The sequence below is a fragment of the Myotis brandtii genome, unplaced genomic scaffold, assembly GCF_000412655.1.
Source record: "Myotis brandtii unplaced genomic scaffold, ASM41265v1 scaffold813, whole genome shotgun sequence".
NCBI classification, from domain to species: domain Eukaryota; kingdom Metazoa; phylum Chordata; class Mammalia; order Chiroptera; family Vespertilionidae; genus Myotis; species Myotis brandtii.
In genome coordinates this window covers 1,123,693-1,141,163 of record NW_005371287.1, presented here as the reverse complement: position 1 = coordinate 1,141,163, position 17,471 = coordinate 1,123,693, and positions in this window count along the sequence as shown.

Sequence of the window (17,471 nt, the reverse complement as noted above, 5' to 3'; positions counted from 1 at the left end):
TTCTGGGCATTGAGACTGTGTCGTCGTCGTCATCATCATCATCACATTGTTAGTGGAAATAATAATAATAATAATGAAATAATAGAAAATATGTATTATATATAGTGCATACTACATGCCAAGAACTGCTTTAAGAGCTTTTTCTTATATTAATTTATTTAATTCTCCTCTATGAGGTAAAAGGTTTTCGCATCCTATTTTACAGATGAGTAAATTGAGGAAAAAAGAAGTTAATTAACAAGCGCTAAGTCATCTAACTAGCAAGTATGAGAGCTGGTTTTGATCACAGACAATCAAAACAGGTATTTCCTGGTTTCATGAATACCCCCTGCTGGTGCAGTGTGAGTGTATTATATGAGGTGGAAGATTTTACATTTCAATGTTTCAGGTTGTCTAGAAATTTTGTTTGCAGAAGACATGAGTGAAATGAGAAAGAAGTGGTCCTGGATCATGAGCTTAACAGTTTTTCTTTTCATGGGTTTAAGTCCAAGTAACTCCCCCTTCTCCCCCCCCCAACCCCATGCATTAACCTTCCCTGAACAGACTAACTCAGATCATGTGAGCAGAGCCTGTGGTTCAGACTCAAATAACATCAAACTTTTAAAAAAATATATTTTATTGATTTTTTACAGAGAGGAAGGGAGAGGGATAGAGAGTTAGAAACACCGATGAGAGAGAAACATCGATCAGCTGCCTCCTGCACACCCCCTACTTGGGATATGCCTGCAACCAAGATACATGCCCTTGACCGGAATCGAACCTGGGACCCTTCAGTCCACAGGCTGACTCTCTATCCACTGAGCCAAACTGGTCAGGGCATAACATCAAACTTTTTACAGAAAGCATTCACTAGTCAGGGTGCCAGTCTCCCTGCATGCATTTCCCAGAGGGCATTTCTGTTTTGTTCTCAGGCCTCCCTTGCCTGTGGCCCAGCCTATCTGGCTTGCTATTCTCAAGGCCTTGCATAAGTTTCCAGGTCTTACTGCAACCTCACCACAGGGTTTGAAGGGTGTGAACCTTTGGTGACTAACTGTTGAGCATTCCTGTTACCCTTTGCTAAAGAAATGTTTTCCTTACCAAGAGAATATCTATCCTCCTGCCTCCAGGGAATTCTCAGCTTTCAGACCCTGCTGTAGACCACGGTGACTCTGATGCTAGCATGTCCTACAAACTCACAGAGCAGAGGCAAACACTGTAGAGTTACACAGGCCCTCGCCTTTATCCTGTACTAACGGTGTGACTTGGACAACGTATTGTATCACTGGCTTATCTGAAAACCACAGGTATAATTCCCACATTGAGAGAGAATAGAATAAATATTAACATTTATTAGGTAGTAAGTGCTGAATAAATAGTGGCATCTTTCTCTTCTTCCCAGACTTAAGAGAGAAAAAAAGCAGCACATTTAGTGATCAGTTGGTATAGAAAACAAGAGATGGACTACTGAAAACTTAACTCATTAGGATATATGTATTAAAACAGATAATGGAGTCATCTAAGTTATTTTTATTAACATTGTAATTAGCTGGTTATTAATAGTAGGAAAGGAACAAAAGGGAAGCCAGACATTATAAGCATATATCTGGGCAGCTTCACCAGGAAGCTGCAACTTCACACTCCCCAGGGAAACACAGTCCATTCCAGGCAAAGTACTGGGGGCAGGGACTCGACAAAGTGGAGATGGGCACATGTGTAGTGAAGTATGGGTGACATAGGGAAGGTGCCTGTCAATCTAACCTGGGGAACCCTGAATTGACCAGAGGGGGTGGGGCCACTACAAGCCCATGAAACTTGGGAACATAATTCCCCAGACAAAGGAGTTTGCTCTCTTGTGGCTCTTGGCACTTTTGGCCCTTGTGGCTCTTGTGTTCCTAGAAGCCACATGACCCATGACCATGCAGACCCCCCACGCAATGGACGGATGGATGAGCAGGGAACACACACTGAGTTAAGCTAGCCTGATGCTGCATGGACTATGGCAACATGGAAGGGACACTCTGGACAATGGCTTTAATCCCAGCTCTTCTGGAGTCACAGCTCCACTTGTTCCATGGCAGGACAGAGGGCAATGGGACCTTGGGAACTCAGGGGTTTAATGCCACAGAAATAACTTTCTATAATATCTCATCCTCCTGTGCAAGGCTCAGGAAATTCCTTTTCTCAAGACATCGGAGAAGCCCACCCCCCAGCATCAGTGTTCCCCACTGATAACATTGTCAGGTTGTTAAATGCAGGTTTTGCTCCAAATTAGCACCAGGACAGCCTTCCTGAGACACAGCTCCAAATCTTTCCTTCAAGTCCTCATAATCTCTCGATGGCTCTTCACTGCCTACAGGATCCAGTCCAAGCCTTTTAGCCAGGCACTCAAGACCCTACATAACTTTGAACAAAATTAAAATTGAATTCTCATTTCTCACCATCCCCCTTAGGTAATTCTGGCACACCAAACGCGAAGTGTTCATTATTCCTAGAAGATGCTTCCCTGACTCCATGCCTTTGTGCAGCCTCTGTCTTATTCTTGGCATGTTCTCTCTGTATTTCTGCCCGGCGATGATTCTATTCTTTAAAGGCTCTCTTTAAAGCAGTTACTCTTGGCATCCAGAATGTAAGTTCCAGCACTACACAAATCGCTCCTCTTGTCACTTGTCCATGGTACTTCGTGTGTCCTCTAGGAGGAGTTCCCACATTCCATCTGGAACTTACTCTGGGGTGTGGTCAACAGCGTCCTCTTTAGTTCATCTGCTCAAGAGCAAGGCTAAGACTTTATCACATTTAATTCTTGCAAAACGTGGCACAGTGCCTGGCACAATAGTCTGTCCTTAAATATCTATTGAATCAATGAAATAGATAAGCTGAGTATAACACTTTGGCCTCTGAGTTGCAAACCTAGATTCTAATCCCAGCTGGTATCTATTGATCTTGGGAAAGTCTTTTGTCTAGTCTGGTTCTAAACTGCTTCATCTGTACAATAGAAGATGTGGTCAATAGCCTTCAAACTAGGCTGCAGGGAGCCAAAGAAGGTGAGTGAAGTTCTTCTGGCTCAATTCTGGGGGGAAATGTAATTCTAGGCCTTATCTCCTGTTCTGACCAGCATCACCCATCTTTTTATTTATTCATATCAGAATGTCAAAGGAACTTTCAGTTAAAGAAAACATCTTGTATATTAAACAAATAAGCCATGAGATTAGTTAATCTGTGAGGCTCCTTTTCTTTCTCACTGTCTCGAGTTTTTTACATACACATACACACATTAAATTTAAATACTGCTCCATTGTGAATGGGCCAGACATGAAGCTTATTCAAATTCTGAAATGAAAGGGCAGAAAACTACCATTTACTAAACAAATAATATGTCTTATGAGCACCTATTAAGTCTCAATTAAGTGCTATAAATTTTATTAGTTTATCTCTAGTTTTAAAATCTGCAATATGGATATAAATTTCCCCACTTTACAAATGACAAAGCAGAGAGGATTAGGATGCCGCATATCAAACAGACAAGAGGAGGTGAGACCTTAATAGAAAGCAGAATTACCATCCTCAAAACCTGTGTTGTGAGGATGACAATGAAAAATGAATTCTAGGAATTAAAATACATATACTAGGACATATATTTATAACAATGGATTCGTTTTGGAAACACCTCTCTTCTCCCCATCGTTGGAGTGTCTGGGTGATTTGGGGAGCAGCAGTGAGTCAGCCTCATGCCATTTCCCATCAGAAGTTCAGCTCAGACCAGTGAATGGAATGATTACGAAGCCCATTCCTCTGTTGTGCAACTCACATTTGCTGAACCATGAGTAATTTCCACCAAGCGACTTGCCTGTATTGGAATTATATTTGCTGCCCAGAAAACATGCAGCGACGCTTTAGCTAAAGTACCAGCGGGAAACAAAAGCCCAGATTGGTTTGGGGGAGAGGGAGGTGGCACAGGCTCAAAGGGGAGGCTGCGTGGCTCAGTTGTTGCTGTTGGGCTACGTGATGGGTGTGCCGTGTTCAATTTATTAGGGGAACTTTGGGTTTAAATGAGTACATTTAGGCAGGCAGTAAAGCAGAATTCTGTGGGTTTTAGCTGGAGTCTATTTGAAAAATGCTGTTTTAGTCTCTTGTCCACAAGAGTTCCCCGAGCAGCATCCCTGAAGAAGAGAACCGGAGAAATGTAAACGCCATTTAGTGTTGAATTATCAACCAGTTTTGACTGTATTTCACTTTCATGAGGAAATTCCCTTGACGTCACCTATGCCATCCTTTGTTCCACTTGCAAAAGAACTCAGTTATTGAAATGATGTCAAAATAAAAGCAAACCTTAGCAGAGATTGTTACACATTTACTTTAACAGTAGGGTGTGGAGCCCAGCACATGTGACTCAGTGGTTGAGCGACTACCAGGAGGTCATGGTTTGATTCCCGTCAAGGCACATGCCATGGTTTCGGGCTCAATTCCTGGTGTGGGGCTTGCAGGAGGCAGCTGATCAATGATTCTCTCTCATCATTGACTTTTTTCTCTCCCTCCCTCTCCTTTCCTCTCTGAAATCAATAAAACAAAACAAAACCACTAAAAACCCCACAGTGGGGTGTGGATGGCTCACTTAAACTCCATGTGGGCTGCGCCCTTGGCCTGCTTGGCTCAGTGCTGTACCCCCACACTCAGAACAGCGCCTGGCCCAGAACAGATGCTCGGGGAAGTATTTTGTGATGGAGTGACTCAGTGAAAATTGTGCTTTAAATCGTGTCATTCAGCAAATTGAAGTTTAAATGATTGTTAATTTAAATGTGAACCACCGTACCTTACAGAGTTAAAGAACCCACAAAAAACATTGACAATAACAGAGGACAATTAACAGCACTTATTTATATTAAAAAGTAAGAATAGTAGTAACTGAAAACTACAACTAACTCACAGTAGTCTTGATGCTTTATATCTGACCAAGTATCCTTCCGTGAAACATGGAGGAACTTCCATTACTGGCGAGAACCCTTGTACTGCACAGATTGTTCCACTTTGCTGGGCTTGGGGACCAGATTTCCTGGTAAAATTCTGAATTGAGAGTCCTCATAAAACTCTAAAATACATTACTTTTGATTGGGCAATACCATAAGTTTGCTCACTTAATAGATTATTTTTAATTTACGTATTTTTAAGTAAAATGAATGGCCATCAATGTGTACTAGTTTCAGGAGAGCAGAGAGCTAGTGGGAAGCCACAAGGGGGGATCTGGGCCTCATCCGAATTGCTCTACTTAACCTATTCAGTTAAGACATATATACATTCTAATCTGGTGCACATTTTGTTTGTTAGGAGTCTTTATAAAAGAATGAGCCAGGGTTTGTGGCTATGGTTTCTGGAAGAGTGTTTGCTTATAAGCATTTATTCTCTCTCTCTTTTATAACGTTTTTTAGTAAACTTATTGGTGTGAATTCATTCTCTATGGAAGAAGTGGCTGGAGCATCAGATGGTGCTGTAGGGAAGGTGGTTATAGGATCCTCCCCTTTCAATCCTTTCAATGCATTTTTTTTTCAGTTGAGCAGTCAAATTCAGGATAGTTAAGACAGCAGGACACACAGAGGAGGCTGGCACAAATATGAGAGACCCGCGATGTGTCCTCGAGGGGCACTGAGTAACACTTTGCTGACTCATTTATCCAGTTGCTCACTTGGCATCTCCAGGTGGATGATTTGGATTAGAAAACTGTGGTACATCTACACAATGGAATACTATGCTGCTGTAAAAAAAAAAGGAATTCTTATCATTTGTAACAGTATGGATGGAACTGGAGAGCATTATGCTAAGCAAAATAAGCCAGTCAGAGAAAGATAAATATCACATGTCACTCATTTGTGGAATATAATGCACAACATAAAATGTTGAACAAAAATAAAACCAGAGTCAGAGAAGCATCGAACAGACTGTCCAAACTATGAGGGAAGGCGGGGAGTGAGAGGGTAAGAGATCAACCAAAGGACTTGTATGCATGCATATGAGCATAATCAGTGAACACAGATGGGGGTGGAGGGCATGAGGGCATGTGCTGGGGGTGGGGGGAAGTAAGGAAGAGGTCAATGGGGGAAAAAGGAAACTTACGTAATACTTTAATAAAGAATTTAAATTTTTTAAAAAAGAAGACAACATAGCTAAAGTGGAACTTCTGATCTTGCTCAATCTATAGCTCTACATATAAAAGGCTAAGTGACTGCCTAACTGTCTGACTGGTAGCTATGACGCACACTGACCACCAGGGGGCAGACGCTCAATGCAGGAGCTGCCAAGCTGTGGTGAACTGCCCTCTAGTAATCCGGGACCCCTCAGGGGATGTTGGAGAGCTGGTTTCGACCTGATCCCTGCAGGCCAGGCTGGGGGACCCTACCTGCTGGAGGGACCTCACTCACTCTGCAGATGCCCTTTGAGCTGAGGCGCCATCCCAGGTGCAGCTGGCCTGGGAGAGAGGTTGGCTCCAGGGTGTGTCCGGCTCATCTTGCCCAGTCCTGCCCCGCCGGCCACCTTCTAATTAGTTACCTTTCAATGTGCACAAAACCATGCACCAGGGCACTAGTATATTGTATATGTAAAATAATTATATATATAGATTTCAGAAAGGAAGGGAGATGGAGAGAATCATCACTGATGAGAGATAATTATTGATGGGCTGCCTCCTGCATGCTCCTTACTGAAGATCAAGTCCACATGTGCCCTGACCAGGAATCGAACCATGACCTCCTGGTTCATAGGTTGATGCTCAACCACTGAGTCACACTGGCTGGACTAATCTTGCTCACTTTAAATCTATTCACACTCTTCTCCATTTAGGTTGATGCCAACTCCATCCTTCTATTTGCTCAGGATAAAAACCTGAGTCAGGTTTTACTTCACTTACCTTATTATGCAAAATAAAACCCATCAGTAAATTCTGCCCTGAAAATATATTCAGAATCCAAGAACCCTCTCATCACCTCCATAGTTGTCATCTAAGCCACCACCATCTTTTCTTACTTGGAAACCTAGTAAAACCATAGGAGTATCCCTGTATTCGTTCTTTCATCTCTATACTGTGTTCTCAACCCAGCCACCGGAGAGTCTTAAAAAATTATGTTTTTAAACATGCCATTCCTCTATTCAAAGCCTTCCAGGGGCTTTCTAGATCTATCAGAGTAAAAACCAGCCTCCTTACAATCATTTACAAGACCTCTTGTGTTTTGAGTCTCCCAAATCCCTTTCTTAACTCATCTCCTATTATTCTCACCATTTCACTGATCTCTTTGCCATCCCACTGGTCTCTTCTGTGTTTTGAGCACACGAAGCAAGCTTCTGTTTCAAGCCCCTCCGCCTGGAAAGCTTCTTTCACGGACATGCATAGCCAACTTCCTCAATATCTTTAAGTGTTTACTCAAGACTCTCCTTTTCAATTTCCAGTTTGAGCAAGAAGATGAATCAATTAAGGAAAACATCACTTTTACCTTCCCTTATGGTTTTCATTGCACTGTGGACCCAGCCTGGAGTTCAAAGCAACCCACAAATAAATAAGTGTGATAGAGTCCAGCATGCATTTTACTTGTGTTCATTTAACCTATATGACAAGGAAAAATATTAAAGTGCTCAGTGATGCAAGAGAGAGTTAGAGGGAATGGAGGTAAGAGTTAAATTCTCTTGTTCTTGCAATGAAGAGAATATATGAAGTCAGTTAGGAATTGAATACATAGTCAGAACAAGCAATTGGATAAATGAGTAGGAAGTTTGGGAGAGAGGTAAGTGCCAGATACATGAATTTGGAAGTCTTTGGCTTATAACAGGTACTAAAATGTGAGAAAATGGTTAAGATCACCAAGGTAATGAGAGTAGGTGAGAGAGAGAGAGAGAGAGAGAGAGAGAGAGAGAGAGAGAGAGAGAAAAGAGAGACAGAAAAGCTCCAAGGACTGAGTCTTTGAGAATCAAGGAGACCTAAATTCAAATTACAGACCCCTCAATCTGAAGTTATATGAATTTCAGAAATTCATTACAGTTTCCTGATCAGTGAGACATAGTGGTAAGAATTTGTGACCATACTCTTTAGGCACTAAGTACAATTCTGTCCCATGGAAAATGCCCATGAAGTAGTAGCTAATTGTTTTTGTTGTTGGCGATGATGTTGGCATATTGAAATTACATGAAATTCAAATCTCTGTCAGTAAACATATTTTTAAGTTTAAATATTTATTGTTGAAAGTATTACATATGTTCCCTTTCTTTCTCCATGACTCCTTCTAGCCTGCCCTTGCCCCCTCTGCCCCAGCCTTCACCACACTATGATCTGTGTTCATGGGTTTTGCATGTATGCATATAAGTTGTTTGGTTGATCTCTTCCCATCCACTCACCCACCTTTGCCTTCCCTCTGAGATTGGACAGTTGTCAATACATTTTTATTAGGACATAGTAACTCATTTCCTTGTCTATTTCTATTGAATTTGTCAAGGTGACATTAATTAATAAAGTGATATAAGTTTAAGGTGTACAGTTCTACAATACATCATCTGAATATTGTATTGTGTGTCCACAACCCCAAGTCATATCTCCTTCCATCACCATTTATCCCCCCTTTACCATCTCCTGCCTCCCCCACCCCCTTTTCCCTCTGATAATGACGTGCTGTTGTCTATCTATGAGGTGTTTGTTTTTCTTCATCCCTTGGCTGGTTTCACACTACCACAGCACAGCTGAGTTGAGGATACAGACTGTATGACCCCCCAAAACTAAAATAGTGGCCCCTACAAGAGAAGCCTGCCAATCCCTTACTAGATGCTTGTTTATGGGTCACCAGGAAGCTATGCTACCTCGGCTTCCTATCCTGCCCCGGGTGTCGTTTCCTTCACCTTGGCATTAAATCGAGAGTTTCCAGCAGCACACTGCTGTCAGTTGCCAGTGTGTTTGCAGAATTGGGGTCACGTAGGTTCGGATTTTGTGAGTAAATTGCATGAGCTTTTTCACACTTCCCAGTGTCCTACTTACGTGCAGCGCGTCTCACTCAAGCTCACATCTGTGGCCACCTGGAAAGTTACCCATAAATCACTAATCCAGGAGGAAAATATATCACGTCTGGTTTATCCGTGGCTCTGCCTCAAAGATTCGTATAATTAGAAGTGGACTGAGCGTCACGGTCTCCCTCCGAGAAGACACTGGAGAGAGTGGGGGGGAATTCTCCCCAGTGAGTAGAACATTGAAAATGCTTCTCAATATTCACTTTTCAAAGAAGCTATGACCTAAAATAACCCACAGACATTCCCTGGCATTGGCTAATCATCTGAACAGAAGATATATGCATGCGTTCCTTAGCATAGGCTTATAATGCAGTCATATTAATGTCCTATATGAATGACCAAAGACAAGATAAAACAAGTGGACCAACAGAAAAACATCCTGGATGGAGAATTGACTGTTCGAACAGAATGGACGTGGGGCAACTTCATTTTCACTCACCCCAGTGGTTTCCCAGTAGGTTCCACTCGGGGGTTATCATGGGAGCGATGGAAGTGTATATGTGTCCACACTTTCCCTAATAAAAACTCCCCGCTTCCGCTGCTGAGAGTTCCAGCTCTCATGAGCAACACAACCAGTTCTAAGCTCCAGCTACTGTGTTATGTTCTTGCAGAACGTAGACTGATAATATCGGACCCCGATCATGGCAGAGGGAAATCCTACTGGAATAAACATCGCACTGCCATTTGACTTGCGTCCCTTTATTTCCTGTTTGTAATACTCGACTTCAACACCTACTGGATGCCTTTTATCCCATCACGATCTCCCATACATGGTGAATTATGCATTACTTATTTTTTTTTCAACAAATACACTTTATAGTTAAAAAAAGTTATTGAGTGAAGTAATACTCGACTTCAACACCTACTGGATGCCTTTTATTCCATCATGATCTCCCATATGTGGTGAATTATGCATTACTTATTTTTCCAACAAATACACTTTATAGTTTAAAAAAGTTATTGAGTGATTGCATGACATAACCCATCGTTCTGAAGGAGCTGGCGTTGTGTGATAGTGAAATAGGATATTAGAGATCCGTTGTGGTGCTGCTGGGAAAACACCTCATTGTCTTCTCAATAGAGCACATTCTGAAGAGGCATCAGCATGCGGCGCTGACCCTCCCGTGGCTCTAAATGACGGGGCAGGACCATGACAGGCAGCGTTGGGAAAGGCTTCTGTGATAATTGCTTCTAATGAACCATTTGTGTACGTTTTGCTTTCCATCCTTGCTACTCTTGCCTCTACTGGTTTACAAATTTTGGTACCAAAGGAAGAATGCATTTACCTGGGGATTGAAAAACAGTTCATTGCTCCTGCCGGACCGTTTCAGGCTCCTCTTAACACGAAGGAAACAAGCTACAACAGGGATTATGGCATTGCCTAGTGTGGTTGAGCCCAGCTCTTCAGGGAAACAGGGTTGTTGCTAACCAATGGGGATAAGAAAGAGTATTAGTGGCATACAGAGATTCCCTGGAACACTGAGCACTTCCTGGCACTACTAGTATTAACAGTTAATGGTAAACAACTTCAGTCCTAAGTGTTCCGATCCTGTAGGCATAAACATTTGAGTCACGAGCTAAAGTAACTCACTTCTAAAGAACCAAAATGCTGGCTGAGAGACAGAGAAGCCCTAAGTATCAATTACAATACATACTGAACAGTTGCACATTTAAGTACTATAGCATCTGTCTACATGTCCTTCCTTGATGGGTTAATTATGTAGCTCCATCATTTAACAAATGTCTCAGATTTCCTTCAACTCCCCCAATTATTTGATGAAGAGTTTAAGAGTGATAGATACAGAGCATTATGGGAAAATCACAACTACCTGTAGGAGAAAGAGGTATCACCAGGATACATTGAGATCGCAGCGAGACGGAACCACAGAATATATTTTTAAAATCTCTCTCCTTAGGAGCCACTTTATGCAGGATATTTTTTAAAATTGTAGGATGGAAAGAATGTATATTTGGAGTGAACAGTATTGGCGTTTGTCAGTTTAACTGCTCAGCATCGAACACCTTTTCTATCTTAGCTGAAGCTCTAAACGGATGGGAGTCAGCAATTGAATGAGGAAAGACTCATGCTCTCACTGCCTCCTGACAGAGCACGGGTCCATGACGGAGCTACAGTCAATCACTTGCTCCGCCAGGAGGTTAAATCCTGCGAGAGTGACGCCAAGGTGGACAGCCTGTCAGAGGTTATCTGCAGCGGCTGCAGTGCAGTCAGGAATTCAGTGATGAGATGGTGGGGGTCCCGAGGCAGCTGTGACATCCCAGGCGCCCTTATCTGGGGTGGGATCTTGTCTCTGCTGCTCCTCCCTTGGTTCCTGCCAGCCTTTGTGAGCTCCCTACTTCCTTTTCGATCAATTCCTTTTTTCGTTTTTTTTGCTTAAATTCACCATTATATTCTGTTATTTGATGTCAAGATTTCTGCCTCAGTCAGTGGATCTTGTTGGCACAAGTCTGAGAGTGACAAACATGCAGGAAACTAGGGCCTTTGTCAGTAACTTGCAAGAAGCCCAGATCTAGAGTTTCAGGTTAGATGATTCCTTCTCAAAACTAAGGACAAAGAACAGCTTCATACACCCAGCATGGGGCCACTGTTTTCCAAGGCAAGGACTTAACGCAATAAGACAGGAGAGAGCAAGACATTCCTGAGCAGAATGTGTCCATCGTTTTATGTGACATGGAACATTCTCACATTGATTATATTTGATCATTCTTTCAATCCAGTGGTTTTCAGCGTATGGCCCCTGTAAGGTCAAATGGGTTTGTAAGGTCAAAGCTATTTTCATAGCAACAGTGAGAAATCAGTTGCCTTTTTCACTGTGTTGACATTTACTGGTGCAGCAAAAGCAATGGCTGGTATAACCGTTGGCACTTTAGCACCAATCAAGGCTGGCACCAAACTATTCTAGTAATTATTTTAGTTTTCACCACCATGCACTTTCAGGAAAAAAAGGAGAGGCAATTTTGGTTAAGACTGTCTTTGATAAAGTGGTGAAAATGTTACTTTTATTACATATCTAACTTTGAGTATGTAACTGCCTGATATTCTGTGTGATCAAGCTCCTCAGCTTTCTCCATGTCTCACTCATGTGTTTTATGGGAGCAAATGAGTAAGCTAACAAACTAAACCACCAGTTCCATTTATTAAGTGGTTAGGTTGAAATGATTTAGTGGCCATTTGAAAAAAATATATACATATAAATTGAAAGAAGTAATAATATATGTCATGAATAGAATCAACTGCTAATGGGATGTGCCTGTTGGTCCCTGCACCAATTTTTCAAATCTTGGGATCAGATTGGACGCCAGTGTCTTTTCCTGTGGCATGTTGATTTTTGCCTGATGTCCAGTAGATGTCACTGTGTCTGCCTTGAAAATGTAGAGTATCTGCGGAGCTTCTTGTGCCGTAGGGGTGCTCCGGCACCCAGTTTGGGAAATGTGGGCTAAAATATTTCTGCTGCATACCAAAGTGCAGTGTACAAGAAAGCACGGTACAGTTGCTTGAGCTACAAGTTGAACCAGCTCTGTTTTCACAGAATACCATTTTTGCTTAGAACAACTAACAGACAATGGCCCTATAGGCTCGAGGACTGGGCAGATCGATTCTCCAGATTGAGTGTAGTGAGTTCTCTACATCAAGGACGGCAATTGACAGCCTTCTTGACCAATGATCAAAACCAAGTTTTTGGATAAATATTGGGATTTGTAAAACTGATATCTGTCACAGTAAGTTTGACAGCTTTTATTTAGACTTCTCCGCTGAGATCTGTAGTGAGTGATATTTACAACTGTGATTTTTAAATATAGTATATTAAAATATGTCAACATGTTGAAAATCTTCGAAACCAACATTTTTCAAATGACCAGTGTAACTAAAATATGTGTGAGTAAAAAAACCTATTCAAAGTGCAAATAGATTTTAATTCACTAGATTATAAAAGTTCATTGATATGGTTTCAGATTCCACATTTAACTAAGCTTTAATGGGCTACTGCTTCTCTAGTTTTAGTGCAGTTAAATGGCAGAGTGTCTATAATAATACTCCACCCTTTTCCAACTGTATGTTTGGGGAGGCCAAGTTTTTATCATGTACTTCAACCAAAGGGACAGATTGTAACAGATTGAATACAGAAGCAGATGTGAGAATTAGTTGTCTTCTATTAAACCAGGCACTAAAAAGATCTTTCAATATGTAATATAAGCTAACTTTTCTCATTAATATTTTGAAAAAGTGTTTTTAATAAAAAATATTTGTTAACATGTAATGAAATTCTTGTTTTTAGAAAGACTAATACATATTTTAATGAAATATTTGTTAATCTAATAAAATGCTTATTTTTAAAAGAATAAATGTATTTTTAAAATTCTCACTATTAACTTTTAATTAAATAATAATAGAAAAAAATCCACATTTGAAGGAAAAAATATCACTTTGAGGTAATCACTAGTTGCTAAGATTTTAAAGGATTTCTGAGAACAAATATTTGAGAACTGCTGCTTTAGCCTTTGGGTTAGGCAGAGAAGAGTTTAACACAGATGAGGAATCTATGTTCCTCAAGGTTAAAAGGACATACCCAAGGTCATGGGATATGGCCAGAAGTAGAGTCAGAATATGAATGTATGTCATTTCCCTGTGGGGTTTTTCTTGTATGATTTAGGAAAGAGTAAAAGCTTAATCATACAGCCCTAGTCAGTTTGGTTCAGTGAATAGAGCATCGGCCCATGGACCAAAGAGTCCCCGGTCTGATTCTGGTCAAGGGCACATACATTGCAGGCTCCTCCCTGACCAGGTCCCTGGTTGGGGCACGAGTAGAAGGCAACCAATGGATGTGTTTCTCTCACATTGATGTTTCTCTCTGTCTTTCCCTCTCTCTTCTACTCTCTCTAAAAGATCAATGGAAAAATATCCTCAGGTGAGGGTTAACAACAACAACAAAAAGCTTAATTATACAAATATAGAACAAGGACCCTATTTAGAGAAACACAAAACCAGGCCAGCATGGATATAGTGACAAGTACTACTTAGTCTTTGATCTTGAGCTCTTAATATAGTATTTATCTAATAGGTCTACTATGGTGGAAGCCCAAAAGCTTCAGTTATGCGCCTGTAGAGCTATGGGAGAATAGAACTGATCTGGCCTTTCACAGAGGAAAAATCCTTCCAGAGCAAGGGTCTGACCTGGAACCCAGCGATGATAGCAAAGACTCTTGAAGGACTCATTGGGAAGAGCAAGGACAGGAGGAAGAGGAGGAAGAAGGGAGGGAAAGGAGAAGGGGGAAGGGAAGGGGGAGGGGAGAGGAAGGAGGAGGGGGAGGAGGAAGAGGATGGTGGTAGTATATGTTTGCCTGAAGGCTGCCCTGGGCTGATATTTCGCCTGTAATAAAGCCAGTCTGTCTTCATGCTTTCCGAGGCCTGGTAGCTGCTGGGTCAGTGCGACAGGGCCTTGGGAATGTCGTTACAGGTAATGGGTCATTTCAGGACATCACTGTTAGAGCATCATTGTCACTCAGTGGTGGCGGCTGTTGCTTTTCAGCGCGTCTTCACTGGCAACCGCCAGATAGTAAAACACCTCTTCCTAATACTGTTTCTTTAACTGAAAACATTGGGGCGGGGAGGGGGGCGGGGTGTGAAGAGTAAGCAGGAACCACATTAGCAAGTTAAAAAACCAGAGAGTCCTTGTAACTGTCAGAGTAGAAGACCCTTCTCTAGGCTGGCCTCCTATGAGAGACGGGTTTTTGTTCTTGGCTGCATGGAGCAGGGAAGACATAGCCCTGAAAGGCTTGCTGGGGCTGTCCTAGTATTGAAAAATCAATAACTACACAAGATAGGGAGTTAGGCCACATTATGAGACCTAAATTACAAATACCCTTTAATGTCTATGGAATCATGGCTATTACCGGGCAATCGATCTTGGCTTTATTACATCTCTCACTCCCTGTTATACATAAACATAGCAGCTCTGGGTACTTTCAGAAAGATGGGTTCGAAACAGAGGCCAACATTCAGAGGGAATCTGAGTAGCCAAGAACATAGGGTTTTTACTGCCTGGGCCACACTGAGGGGAAGAATCAGTTGTACGGGGCTGCCACAGTTAACACCGTCCGTGCTGTGAAGCAAAGCAGGCTGCTCCTACCCTTTCCAGAGGACACTCGCTGCACATAAATAGCTAAATGTTCTAAGAATAATGAATGAAGATCAAAGAGGAGGCACCATTCCCCTTTCTGACCATTCTCTGTCTAATGATGTTTTATAGTTGTTTACCATGGTTCCTAACATTTCGCCATTGTTCATTCCTAATGTATGCTACAAATGTAAGCCTCTGGTTAATTACTAGCTTGCTCCTATTAAAATGATAACATACTAACTGGGAAGGAGATTATTAAGGCAGGATGAGGGAGGAGGGAAGGAGATTGGTGTTATAGAAGCTAAATCTTACTGTCTGTGAGATATATTGGGAGTGAGGGAAGGATGGAGACTATGTTTAATGAACTACTGTATAATTTCTCCATAGCTACGGTTTGAAATCAATGGAGGTGGACATTTGCTCCCTGGGAGTTTCGCTTACATGGGGAAAAGGCATATTTATCTCTGTTCAGATGTTGATATGAACAAAGGGAAACTTAAGCAACAGACTTAGCCTTTGAGGTTTTTCTATTATTAAAGCTTCTCCGGAGCCAACATCTGGGGGAAAATATCTACCAGCAGAATCGTCTTTTGTTCCCAGCTGTGTGGATGCTGACTGTAGTGAGTGCACATCTAGTCAGAGGGGTTCCTTGTTCTCTAAACACTTTCCCACAAAATGAAAGTGACCCAGAACCCATGTAGAATATTCAACTGGCCTTGCACCAATGGCCTCATACATTTACTTGTCTGTCCCTTATTCTTTCATTCAAAAAAAACAACGAAAGAGTACTCACCTACTTCATATCAACCTCTGATGAGTTGGTAGTTTCCGTATGAGCATATGGCTGGGAAGAGCCAGATCCTGGAGAGTCTCTCACGGCCGAAGAGCTTGGACGTTGGCCTGGAACCAATGGGAGCTGTTGGAGGATGGTAGGAAGAAGAGTAACACAAACCCATTTAGTTTCAGACATACCAATGTAACTACCACAGTGAATATGAAAAAAAGGCAAAAAGAGGGAAAATTAGGAGGCTATTTCAATATACTCTAAGCACAATAACTGTAAGGTTGGTTAAATAATCAACTTTGAGTGATGGATACCAATTATTGTGTTGGACTTGATAAAGAGAAAATGGAAGCCCTGGATGAAAAGTACCAAGCACTTTTTAAATAAATAAATAAATATATATATGTGTGTGAGGGGCAGAGAGATAGAAACATCAATGATGAGAGAATTACTTTTTGGCTGCCTCCTGCACACCCCACACGGGGGATTGAACCCAGGCATGTGTCCTGACCACGAATTGCACTGTGAGCTCCTGATTCATAGGTCAATACTCAACCACAGAGCCACGCTGGCTAGGCCCAAGCACCTTTTCATACATAGTGTATGTAGTGACTATCCATCCCAGTGGTTGGCAAACGCGGCCCCTTGAGTGTGGCTCTTCCACAAAATACCACGTGCAGGCGCGGACGTACAGTGCGATTGAAACTTCGTGGCCACACTCAAGGGGCCAAAGAGCCGCATGTGGCTCGCAAGCCTCAGTGTGCTGACCACTGATCCATCCTGATAATAATGCTCTTCAATACCTATTGTTATTTCCACTTTAGAGATGAGCATACTTAACTCAGTGACTTGCCCTTAAGATCACAGAGCAAATGTTAATGGAACCTGGATTTTCTGATGTCAAGATTGGCCTCCCCACTACCCGACCCCCAGTCCTTCTATTTCATTGAACTGATAAGTCAATACAAAGTTGAAGCATTAATAATCCTGCTTTTCTTGAAGATTGACAGAACCTCAATGTCCAGAGAAGGTCAGAACATAGGATGCGGTGGTGATAGAATGTACTGAGTTTTAAAGTTGCGCAGAGGTATGGGGGTCACCTTTGAGAAAAGGAGGGACTGCATTTCCTGGCAGGTGGGGAAAGAGGAGTTATTCCTGGCTGTGTTCTGCCAAAGGCAGAATCTTTGCCTGTGGAGATAAGGATTTTTCTTTCTGAACTGCTTATTCTTCATAATAGGCTAGATTTTAATGCGAGAGCAATTTCCAATATCTGAGAAAGAATAGCTTGCTCTCAGCTGGCTGGATTCTATAACCCGTGGTGTTTTTCCCATCAAATATTCTTCTATGTATAAACCAAGTGCCCTGTTCCCTAAAGCTGTCTGCAAAATAAGTGTACATTTCATATTTAAGGCCAAAACGATAGCATGAGAACTTGTGACCTAATTGCCCTTCTTTATCCCATTTTTAAAAATCCGTCCTGGGGGTTTCCCAGGAAGATAATTCATGTGTGTTCAGACAGGGGTCCCTCATGTTCTTCTGCTCGA